Consider the following 7,974-nt stretch of genomic DNA (forward strand, 5'->3'; position numbering starts at 1 on the left):
GTACCACACTTGGTGGGTGTCAAAATAGCTAGCCTGTGATGGCCAGGCTATCTACTCAGAATATTGCAAAATGTGCTTTCACCGAAAAGCTATTTTAAAATCGGACATAGCGAGTGCATAAAGGAGTTCTGTATCTATAATTCTTAAAATAATTGTTATGTTTTTTGTGAACGTTTATCGTGAGTAATTTAGTAAATACACCGGAAGTATTCGGTGGGAATGCCAGTCACATGCTAGTCACATGCTAATGTAAAAAGCTGTTTTTTGATATAAATATGAACTTGATTGAACAAAACATGCATGTATTGTATAACATAATGTCCTAGGATTGTCATCTGATGAAGATCATCAAAGGTTAGTGCTGCATTTAGCTGTGGTTTGGGTTTATGTGACATTATATGCTAGCTTGAAAAATGGGTGTCTGATTATTTCTGGCTGGGTACTCTGCTGACATAATCTAATGTTTTGCTTTCGTTGTAAAGCCTTTTTGAAATTGGACAGTGTGGTTAGATTAACGAGAGTCTTGTCTTTAAAATGGTGTAAAATAGTCATATGTTTGAGAAATTGAAGTAATAGCATTTCTCCCGGTGGGGTTTTCAGATCACCACATAACCATGGCACGGCTGTCTATTTCACCAGGGCCCCGGCAGGCATCCTATTGGAAGTTCAATGTAAAGCTCTTACAAGATACAGTACACAGCTCTCTCATCCTCAGAGGCTAGGAGAGTATTGGGGGAACTAGAGCATTGTATTAGTGAGATGGAGGTAGAGATGGTGGGGCAAGGCAATGTAGGCCTTCAGGCTAATTTAGCTGAATTACGTAGGGACCTGCGTAGTTTTTTCCAGGTTAAAGCAAAGGGAGCACTTGTAAGAGCTAGGTTCTCCATGCTCAAGGAGATGGATGTTCCCAGCTCCTTCTTCTTTGGTTTGGAAAGACAGAGCAGTGAAGCCAAGGGCATGCATTGTCGACAGCTGTCTGATGGGCGGGTGACCTCTGTGGTGGGAGAGATGCGGGAGCGGACTGTGGAGTTTTATACTGAGTTGTATAGGGCAGCAGTGTGTGAACCTCTGTGTGCTCAGGACTTGTTCACAGGACTCCCTAAGCTCTCTCTGGCACAGAGGAATGAAATTGACATTCCTCTGTTGTCCCATGAACTGGCAGAGGCCGTAACCCAGATGTCGCCCGGTCGTGCACTGAGGGTCGATGGACTCCCAGTGGAGTTTTATTAAACATTCTGGGGAATAATTGGACAGGACTTCTTTTGCGTGTTGCGTGAATGCGTCCTGCCCAAAAAAGGGGACTTGTGTGAACTTAAGAACTGGAGGCCTGTGGCATTACTCTGTGCGGACTACAAGATATTTGCCAAGGTCCTCTCTAACAGACTGAAGTCCCATTTGGACTCGATAGTACATGAGGACCAAACATATTGTGTACCGGGACGATCAATCACGGACAACTTGTTCTTAATCAGGGACATGTTGGACTTGTCGAGAGGTTTTAATGTGAACTTTGGACTGGTCTCTTTAGATCAAGAGAAAGCTTTTGATAGAGTGGACCATGAGTATCTGTTTAATGTGATGTTTGGATTTGGAAATAGTTTTTTTTTACCTGTGTGAAGCTGTTGTATGCTGGGGCATCATGTATGGTCAAGGTGGGAGGGTGGCTCAGTAGGCCATTCTGGGTGAGACGGGGCATTAGACAAGGATGCCCTGTATCTGGGCAGTTATACACATTAGCCATTGAGCCTTTTTTTGGGACTGCTACGCAGGAGACTGCAGGGAGTGTGCTGGACAGGCATGGATGTGGTGACCGGCATAGCAGTGTCAGCATATGCAGATGACGTTTCTGTGATGGTCAGGATATGCAGGCACTAGAGACTTAGTCTGAAGGTGTACGAGGGAGCTTCTTCAGCTAAGGTGAACTGGGGCAAGAGCAAAGCTCTGTTATGTGGGGCATGGGGGGATAGGGTCCCTCCTCTGCTTCCAGGGGGTTTGCAGTGGGGTTGTGAAGGGCTTAAAGTGTTGGGGGTGTACCTGGGCTCGGAGAAGTGGGTCAGGAAGAACTGGGAGGGGCTATCACAGGCAGTGGTGTCAAGACTGGCCAGGTGGAGGTGGTCCCTGTCCCAAGTGTCATATAGAGGGAGGGTGCTGATAATCAACATCCTGGTGGCATCTTCCCTGTGGCATAAACTGGCTGTCCTCAACCCCCCGCCGGTTTGCTCGCAGACCTGCAACGCAAGCTGGTGGACTTTTTCTGGTCGGGCCATCACTGGCTGAGGGCGGCAGTGTTGTCCACGAAGGAGGACAGGGCCTGGTGGAACTGGAGAGCAGGATAGCTGCTTTCCGGCTAAAGGCGGTGCAGAGACTGCTGTACCATACTGATGTTGGCTGGAGGGAACCAGCATGCGCGCTGCTGAGGAGAGCTGGTGGATTAGGTTTGGACAGGCAGCTGTTCCTCATGAAGCTGGAGAGGCTGAGTACAGCAGGTCTCTCAGATTTTTACTCTGCAGTACTGAGGGCCTGGCAGCTGCTAAGGCCCACACGAGAAGGGTGTGTGGAGCCTGGGCTGTGGGTATGGGAGGAGCCTGTCTTCAACAACCCAGCCATCCCTTTGAGATCGGTTCAGTTGGCCATCCTGCAGAGGCAACTGATGGCAGCGGGTTTACAAAGGCTGGGTGACCTGAGACTGCTGGGAGAGGAGGGGTGGAAAACCCCGGAAGTCTTGGCACAACAAACAGGAATAACGCCTCTTAGGATGCTGGAGAGATTCCTGGAGGAGGTCCAGGAGGCACTGTCTGAGGATTTGTTAGATTTTAACACTCCGAGCCTGGGGGAGTTTGAAGGGGTGGGAGGTAAAGCCCTCTACAACCTCTGCGTTAAGGTTAGGAACATTAGAAGCCTAACAGGAGTGAAGGCACATCAGTGGCAGGGGGTATGTGGGGCGGAGAATATGGTGGGTTTTAGATGGAGGGGGCTCTACAACCCCCAGCACCAAAGAGATCAGGGGACCTCCAGTGGAGGGTTCTTCATGGAGCCCGGGCCACTAACAGCTGGTTGGCACGGGTTGAACCAGGAATCGGGCAATGGTGTCCTTTCTGTGTAATAAAAGAAACTGTGATTCATATGTTTTCTGTGTGCACCAGGTTAATTCCATGAATGTCTCTGTTGGAATGTCTGTGTGAGAAGTTGGGGGTGGTTTTTACTGTTGGGGTGTTTATAATGGGATACAGGTATTCGATTAAGGAGAAGTCCAAATGTGTTTTGTTGAATTTTCTGTTTGCTCAGGCGCAGTTAGCTATTTGGCTAACAAGGAGGAACAGGGTCAAAGGTGGGGGGATAACAGACCCTTTACTATTGTTTAATGGGATGGTCTCTGCGCGCCTTAGGGTTGAGTTTGAGTACTATAGAATGATAAAAAGTGTGGAGATGTTTCAGGAGATAAGGTGTGTTGGGGGGCTGTCTGTATAGCTGGGGAAGATGTTTTGGATATACGGTTGTAGAAGTGGGTATTGTGATGTTGGTTTGTATCATGTGGTAAATGGAAAGGTGAGTATGGTACATGTATGCAGTACATATATTTTGGTGTTTTATTTTTAAGGGGGGGGTGAGTTTTTTTTTAAATGAAATGAGAAAGTTTCAGTAAAGAAAGTCTCAAGTCTCTCTCTCTCTCTCTCTGGGTTCTTTCTTGTGAATTGTTTCTATGAAGTTGCCATTAAATTGCTCTACCAATAGTATTGTATGAGGGATTATTGGTTGGGTTACCCCTGTGCTGTGATGTGTGTCTTGTATTTTCTCTCCTCTGGCTATCTGGCAAACAGGCTAAACTCTAGGCAGTCTCTTCTGCTGGTGTGTGTGTGGTAGTGGTACACTCTCCTACTATTTTTCTTTAGGCAAGGGTTAATACCTGTCTGGCACCCTAACAAAATCTTTATCTTTACCACTCTCTAACAATACCGCTACAGAGTGGACAGGATCTGCATCTGTACCACATGCTCTCACTACTGGTGTCCCCCAGGGCTCGGTTCTAGGCCATCTCCTCTTTTCTCTTTACACAAAGTCACTCAGCTCTGTTATATCCTCACATGGTCTTTCCTATCATTGCTATGTGGATGGCACTCAACTACTCTTCAACCTTGACAAAATGTGGCTGCTCTTCCTCCCGGGAAAGGCCTGCCTGCTCCAAGACTTCTTCATCACGGTTGACAACTCCACGGTGTCCCCCTCCCAGAGTGCAAATAACCTTGGCATGACCCTGGACAACACCCTGTTGTTCTCTGCAAACATCAAAGCAGTGACTCGCTCCTGCAAGTTCATGCTCTACAACATCTGTAGGGTATGACCTTTCCTCACACAGGAAGCAGCGCAGGTCCTAATCCAAGCACTTGTCTTCTCCCGTCTAGACACCAACTCTTTGTTGGCCGGGATCCCCACTTGTGCAACCAAACCCCTGCAATTTATCTAGAATGTCGCAGCCCACCTGGTGTTCAACCATCCTAAATTCTCCCATGTCATCCCGCTCCTCCGCAAACTCCACTGGCTTCCAGTCGAAGCTTGAATCATCTTCAAAACCCTGGTGCTTGCCTACGGAGCAGCAAGGTGAACTGCACCTCCTTACCTTCAGGCTATGCTCAAACCCTACAACCCAACCCGAGCCACCTGTGGTCTCTTGGCCTTCCCACCACTACGGGGAGGTCAGCTCCCACTCAGCCCAGTCAAAGCTCTTCTCTGTCCTGGCACCCCAAAGGTGGAACAAGCTTCCCCCTAAAGTCAGGACAGCGAAGGGTCTGACCATGTTTCAAAAACATCTGAAACTCTACCTTTTTGAAGTATCTTAACTAACTCTCAATGACTAAAATGTAAACATGTTTGTGTGTTCTTTGGACTTTGACTAAACAGTACACCTTCAGGCTCGCAGTTGTCTCTCCTGTAGACAATAAAAGTACTGCACTCCCAAGGAAAGTGAAGCTGGCTGCATGTTAAATGGTGAGCTGCAGGCAGTGTTAAGGACAACACACTCTACTAATGAAAGTCCTAATGAAGGGATGGTCCAGTGCAATGCCACAACAGCCCTCCTGTTGGGAGAGGGGGAGATATTTTATACAGATGACTGGTCTGTAATGTGAATGTTGTTTCACATCTCAGCACATTATTGGATGTTGAAAATATTGAGAGGTATTGGTCGGGTGCATTGATTTGTTTTTATTTGTTTGTGTACTTTACATTCAAATTTTGTTTTTGGTATTGATTGTTTTGTTAGTATTGATCACTTGCTCAAAAGGATCCCTAACATTAACTTGAGCCAATAAAATTTTGCAGATGGCATCCATTTCCATATTGTAGTGTATCCACCTAAACTCTTAAGATGACGCAGAAGATTACACAAGAGGTTCTCTGTTCCGCAGCAACCATCCCTCAGAATGAGGAGTGTCGTCTGTGGGAGATATCCAAACAAAGCTACTGGCTGCTGTGGAGTAGTTTTATGTACAATGATGGAGAGAACTTGATTGTGATGGGTTAAGGCTATGATAGAGATTGTGCTTTAGAAGTAATTACTGTCTGTATTGTTGCAATTGCTTCAAATATAGTTATGTACTGTTTTGCTTACACGTGTACCCATTCATCTGTGTGTAAGAGTTAGTGTACTGTGAGAGTGCAGAAGTTTCCCCTTTTCCGTCTCTGATTTCTGTCCAATTATCGAACAGTCCCATGTTGACATGATTAACTCATCATTCTCCCAACACTTCATTGACCTCCTTCCATCCACCCTCTTCCTTCCCTCCCTCTTCCCTCGATTTTACTGCTCTCTTCTGATTTCTTTTCTCTGCCACTGGCAGAGGCCACCGCATAAGCAGAAGGAACATGACTTCATGTGTTTGTTGTTAGCAGTGCATAATTGTGATTTAAATCTATTTGCTGACTAGGGACAAATTATGTTTACGTTCCCATATCCTCCACCCCAGTTGTTTATAGAGCTCATGAGATATTGTGCTGCTCATGTTTTCATAGCACAGACCAAAAAGCCTTCGGATTTTGGACAGTGTCATTCCTGATTACTATTGTTCAGCTCAATGTCCAATCCTTTTCTTCCTCTGGGCCTCCATCGTCACCTCATCAACCACTAATGGCGTATATCTCAGGCCTGGTGTGAATGCCAGCAATGCAAATCAAAACAAACTCACTGTTGCTCTTACAATATCTTACCAATCATCACACACTGTGCAGAGGACTCTGTCTGATCAAGAGCATAATCAAACAAAACACATGTTCAGGTCCGAAGTACACTTATCCCTCAATAATGTTTAGAGTTGCGTATCATGCTTGGTGGTGCAATGGGGGTACTGTCATGGTTCCACTTGTCACCAAAGAGCAGCAGAGACCGTCCTAGAGACATTAACGACACTCGGGTGTGTCCTATTTACTCATTATGATTTCCCTGTGTGTTTTCTGTTGTCCTTTGCAGAAGCTTGAATTGTTTACCATGTGTGTTTTGTTTTACTGAGTGAGTTTTCTTTTTTTTCTCTAGTGTACTGTGATCCTACGGCTACTGTTTATCATTAAGGTATTTATGTTTATCCTTAACCACTGATTCCTCTTCTGGTCTCTTCTCTGCACCTGGGTCCAACCTCACCACGTCACAGTTTCTCAGCCTAATGTCAGCCAACTGTCATTCACCCTGGCCAGGCTGGTGAGGTAATGGCAATCAGATCTGCTGGACTGTGGACCCAGAAGGCCAGAGCAGAGCTTGAGCCAGAGAGGAGACATGGGACTCTGACCGGAGACACTGAACTCCTGACCATGTGCTCTTTCCCAACATTCTGACACTCTGCCTTATTTATTGACTCAAATGTGTATTAGTCCATCAATTAAATCTACTAATCGGGCTCCCAAGTGGCGCAGTGGTCTAAGGCACTACATCTCAGTGCTAGAGGCGTCACTACAGACACCCTGGTTTGAATCCAGGCTGTATCACAACTGGCTGTGATTGGGAGTCCCATAGAGCGGTGCACATTTGGCCTAGCATCGTCCAGGTTTGGTCGGTGTAGGCCGTCATTATAAATAAGAATTTCTTCTTTAAAATTTTTTTTTTTTATTTATTTAACCAGGTAGGCTAGTTGAGAACAAGTTCAAATTTACAACTGTGACCTGGCCAAGATAAAGCAAAGCAGTGCGACACAAACAACAACACAGAGTTACACATGGAATAAACAAAACATACAGTCAATAACACAATAGAAAAAAAGTCTATATACAGTGTGTGCAAATGAGGTAAAATAAGGGAGGTAAGGCAATAAATAGGCCACAGTGGCGAAAGAATTACAATTTAGCAATTAAACACTGGAGTGAGAGACTGGAGTGATAGATGTGCAGAAGATGAATGTGCAAGTAGAGATACTGGGGTGCAAAGGAGCAACAACAAAAAAATAACAGTATGGGGATGAGGCAGTTGCATGGGCTATTTACAGATGGGCTACGTACAGGTGCAGTGATCTGTGAGCTGCTCTGACAGCTGGTGCTTCAAGTTAGTGAGGGAAATATGAGTCTCCAGCTTCAGTGATTTTGACAATTCGTTCCAGTCATTGGCAGCAGAGAACTGGAAGGAAAGGCAGCCAAAGGAGGAATTGGCTTTCAGGGTGACCAGTGAAATATACCTGCTGGAGCGTATGCTACGGGTGGGTGCTGCTATGGTGACGAGTGAGCTGAGATAAGGCGGGGCTTTACCTAGCAAACACTTATAGATGACCTGGAGCCAGTGGGTTTGGCGACGAATATGAAGCGAGGGCCAGCCAACGAGAGCATACAGGTCGCAGTGGTGGGTAGTATATGGGGCTTTGGTGACAAAACGGATGGCACTGTGATAGACTGCGTCCAATTTGCTGAGTAGAGTGTTGGAGGCTATTTTGAAAATGACATCGCCGAAGTCGAGGATCGGTAGGATAGTCAGTTTTACGAGGGTATGTTTGGCAGAATGAGTGA

Source organism: Salmo trutta, chromosome 14, assembly GCF_901001165.1.
Source record: "Salmo trutta chromosome 14, fSalTru1.1, whole genome shotgun sequence".
Classification (NCBI taxonomy): Eukaryota; Metazoa; Chordata; class Actinopteri; order Salmoniformes; family Salmonidae; genus Salmo; species Salmo trutta.